The sequence below is a fragment of the Oncorhynchus gorbuscha genome, linkage group LG09, assembly GCF_021184085.1.
Source record: "Oncorhynchus gorbuscha isolate QuinsamMale2020 ecotype Even-year linkage group LG09, OgorEven_v1.0, whole genome shotgun sequence".
Lineage (NCBI taxonomy): Eukaryota > Metazoa > Chordata > Actinopteri > Salmoniformes > Salmonidae > Oncorhynchus > Oncorhynchus gorbuscha.
Window position 1 is genome coordinate 40,864,205 of NC_060181.1, and position 4,764 is coordinate 40,868,968.

A 4,764-nucleotide genomic window follows, 5' to 3' on the forward strand; every position below is an offset into this window, starting at 1 on the left:
AGGATAAGTTCGTTATTGTTGGGGTATCTGCTGCATTTGGTTAGCAGGGTTGGAGGTCAGATGGTCTTTCTAGAGCAATATAAATGAAAGGACATGATCTGAAGTTGGATGGACTCTTTGGTCTAACACTCTTCTGTGAGTGTTCCCCTTACATGACGCGCAGGTCAATTCATTCCTTAAATCAACTGTTTAAATCAACTATACTACTAAAACTCACCTCGACTTCCAAATAACTCAATAATAAATGGCATTTAGCAGATGTTTTTCATAAAAACCGACTTAGTCACATGCATTCATTGGATGGAGACTCATAAATGAACGACAGCCCAGGAGATTGCAACCAAAGACACATATCGACGTAATAAAGACAAGAGATACGGCATAAGTCCGGGAGAAGGATGAGGAATGCGTGAGAGTTGGTGTGGGACGGAGACGAACGGAGGGGTCTAACCTACTCATTTCTTCTCTTCCTCCCTTCCCCACTCCTCTTTCCTTAAACACATTGGACAAACCGACGCCGCTTCCAGTGCAGTTTAGTCAAATTGTGTGGACAAGTGGTCGTGTGCTGGTGGTGGTGGAGCGAGAGGGGCGAGGGTAGTCCAAGATGTCTTCCGTCTGCAGGGAGCGTGGAGTAATGAGGACAGAACGGGGGTCAATGTGCTCCGGGCCTGCAGAATGACAAAGTGACAAATGTGTTTAAGGGGAGAAGCTGAGCCTCCTGCATCTGTAGTCTAGTAAGTGTGTGTGTGTGTGTGTCTTTCTGTGAATATGTGTTTTTGGAATCCTGCCTGGGCCTGTTTTGTCATCCATTTGAGGACTCGTGATTGAGGGCTGACAGCCCGTGTCACTGAATCCAGATTCCCCCAGACAAGCCCAGCTCCCCCTCTCTGAATGTACCACACCCTCTTCTCTGACAGACCAACCCGCTGAGTGTTCCCTCTCATCGATTCCTCACTTTGTTTGTTTGTTCCTCTAACCGTGGGGAGCGTTATAGGGGGCCGTGTTTGGAGTCAAGGACTCAAGAAGTGGGAAGAAAAGAGCGGGATGGAAGGAGAGAACAACAGGTTTGCCACCGAGAGTTATTTGGTTTCTCATGCTGCGGGTATTGACTGACCCAATAGGAAGTATGTACACACACACACACACACACACACACACACACACACACGCCCATGCATCTCGTGCCCATGCTCTAATTGGCATTATCCTCCAGAAGGGCAGTGGTGCTGGCACACACACCATGGAGCTAGTTATGACTGGGAAGGACAGGGGCATGGGAGAGAACCAGACAGGAAGGAGAGGGGAATGGACGAGAGCCAGACAGGAAGGAGAGGGAGATATTGATCAGGGAGGAGAGATATTAGCAGAGATAACAGTTGTGAAACAAGGGTGGTCCCTATATGGAACAGTTCTCGTGAGGACAAATAGAAGACAACACAAGAGGACACACTATGGGAATAGAGAGAGGACAAGGGGCGTAATCCCCCCCCCCTCATGTGGAGTTTAATGGTTTAGCCCAGCGGTCGAAAGGCAATGGCAGGAGGGCTGAGGATGGATCGATCTAATCCCTCAGACCGGGCGGTGGGGGAGTTTAACTTTGAGAAGAAGAACGGCTGAAGGGTTGAAAAGATTGGAGGAAAGTAGAGAGAGGAGGAACTGTCGGAAAGAGCAACGATGAGTGGTATCAGCAATAATGATGTTTATCCCTGTAGTGCCGTGTGTGTGTGTGTGTGTGTGTGTGTGTGTGTGTGTGTGTGTGTGTGTGTGTGTGTGTGTGTGTGTGTGTGTGTGTGTGTGTGTGTGTGTGTGTGTGTGTGTGTGTGTGTGTGTGTGTGTGTGTTTATATACCACGCTATATGTTCGCCCAGAGCGGGCGTCAACCTTTAAAAGTGCAGAGTCCCCCAGCATGCACCTGGCAGACTTCACAACCAATGGGAGAGAGTGATGACATAAACAAACACCTAAACTTAATGAGGGCATAAGTAACATACAGACATAAACCTGTATAATCATATTCTGCAGAACAATATTATTCTGTTACCCATCACGTAAGAGGAAGAGCGAGAGCGAGAGAGAGGGAGCTTGGAGAGAGAAATCCCTTCTTTTCAAGGGAAAGGATTAGGAGGCAGTCACACAGACCAGTGGATTTCAATAATGATCACCTTCCTCATGGGGTACACACTCCCTCATCCCAGTTTGGGGCTGTGTGTGTGTCTGTGTGTACCATACAGTTGCTGTGTGCACATTTGTGCGTTTGTGTGTGTGTGTATGTGGGTATGTATGTTGTGTGTTTCCCATGTGTGTTTGCCTGGGTGTGTATGTCGTGTGTGTATATGGGTGTGTATGTTGTGTGTGTTTGCCTGGGTGTGTATATCATGTGTGTATATGGGTGTGTATGTCGTGTGTGTTTGCCTGGGTGTGTATATCGTGTGTGTATATGGGTGTGTATGTCGTGTGTGTATGCCTGGGTGTGTATATCGTGTGTGTTTGCCTGGGTGTGTATATGGGTGTGTTTGCCTGGGTGTGTGTGTGGGTGTGTATGTGGTGTGGCGTGTGTGTTTGCCTGGGGGCGTGTGTGGGTGCGTATGTCGTGTGTGTTTACCTAGGTGTGTGTGTGTGTGGGTGTGTATGTGGTGTGGTGTGTGTGTTTGCCTGGGGGCGTGTGTGGGTGTGTATGTCATGAGTGTTTGCCTGGGTGTGTGTGTGTGGGTGTGTATGTGGTGTGTGTTTGCCTGGGGGTGTATGTGGTGTGTGTTTGCCTGGGTGTGTATGTGGTGTGGGTTTGCCTGGGTGTGTGTTTGCCTGGGTGTGTATGTGGTTTGTGTTTGCCTGGGTGTGTATGTGGGTGAGTATGACGTGTGTCTTTGCCTGGGTGGGTGCGTATGTCGTGTGTGTATGTGGGTGTGTATGTCATGTGTGTTTGCCTGGGTGTGTATGTGGTGTGTGTTTGCCTGTGTGTGTATGTGGGTGTGTATGTGGTGTGTGTTTGCCTGGGAGTGTATGTGGGTGTGTATGTGGTGTGTGTTTGCCTGGATGTGTATGTGGGTGTGTATGTGGTGTGTGTTTGCCTGGGTGTGTATGTGGTGTGTTTTTGCCTGGGTGTGTATGTGGGTGTGCATGTGGGTGTGCATGTGGGTGTGTATGTGGGTGTGTATGTGGGTGTGTGTTTGCCTGGGTGTGTATGTGGGTGTGTATGTGGTGTGTGTTAGTCTGGGCGTGTATGTGGTGTGTGGTTGCCTGGGTGTGTATATGGGTGTATATGTGGGTGTGTGTTTGCCTGGGTGTGTATATGGGTGTATATGTGGGTGTGTGTTTGCCTGGGTGTGTATGTGGGTGTGTGTTTGCCTGGGTGTGTATGTGGGTGTGTATGTGGTGTGTGTTTGCCTGGGTGCATATGTGGTGTGTGTTTGCCTGGGTGTGTATGTGGGTGTGTATGTGGTGTGTATTTGCCTGGGTGTGTATGTGGTGTGTATGTATGTGGTGTGTGTTTGCCTGGGTGCGTATGTGGTGTGTGTATGTGGGTGTGTATGTGGTGTGTGTTTGCCTGGATGTGTATGTGGTGGGTGTTTGCCTGGGTGTGTATGTGGGTGTGTATGTGGGTGTGTATGTGGTGTGTGTATGTGGTGTGTGTATGTGGGTGTGTATGTGGTGTGTGTTTGCCTGGGTGCGTATGTGGTGTGTGTATGTGGGTGTTTATGTGGGTGTGTATGTGGGTGTGTATGTGGGTGTGTATGTGGTGTGTGTATGTGGGTGTGTATGTGGTGTGTGTTTGCCTGGGTGCGTATGTGGTTGTGTATGTGGGTGTGTATGTGGGTGTGTATGTGGTGTGTGTATGTGGTGTGTGTATGTGGTGTGTGTATGTGGGTGTGTATGTGGGTGTGTATGTGGGTGTGTATGTGGTGTGTGTATGTGGTGTGTGTATGTGGGTGTGTATATGGGTGTGTTTGCCTGGGTGTGTGTGTGGGTGTGTATGTGGTGTGGCGTGTGTGTTTGCCTGGGGGCGTGTGTGGGTGCGTATGTCGTGTGTGTTTACCTAGGTGTGTGTGTGTGTGGGTGTGTATGTGGTGTGGTGTGTGTGTTTGCCTGGGGGCGTGTGTGGGTGTGTATGTCATGAGTGTTTGCCTGGGTGTGTGTGTGTGGGTGTGTATGTGGTGTGTGTTTGCCTGGGGGTGTATGTGGTGTGTGTTTGCCTGGGTGTGTATGTGGTGTGGGTTTGCCTGGGTGTGTGTTTGCCTGGGTGTGTATGTGGTTTGTGTTTGCCTGGGTGTGTATGTGGGTGAGTATGACGTGTGTCTTTGCCTGGGTGGGTGCGTATGTCGTGTGTGTATGTGGGTGTGTATGTCATGTGTGTTTGCCTGGGTGTGTATGTGGTGTGTGTTTGCCTGTGTGTGTATGTGGGTGTGTATGTGGTGTGTGTTTGCCTGGGAGTGTATGTGGGTGTGTATGTGGTGTGTGTTTGCCTGGATGTGTATGTGGGTGTGTATGTGGTGTGTGTTTGCCTGGGTGTGTATGTAGTGTGTGTTTGCCTGGGTGTGTATGTGGTGTGTTTTTGCCTGGGTGTGTATGTGGGTGTGCATGTGGGTGTGCATGTGGGTGTGTATGTGGGTGTGTATGTGGGTGTGTTTGCCTGGGTGTGTATGTGGGTGTGTATGTGGTGTGTGTTAGTCTGGGTGTGTATGTGGTGTGTGGTTGCCTGGGTGTGTATATGGGTGTATATGTGGGTGTGTGTTTGCCTGGGTGTGTATATGGGTGTATATGTGGGTG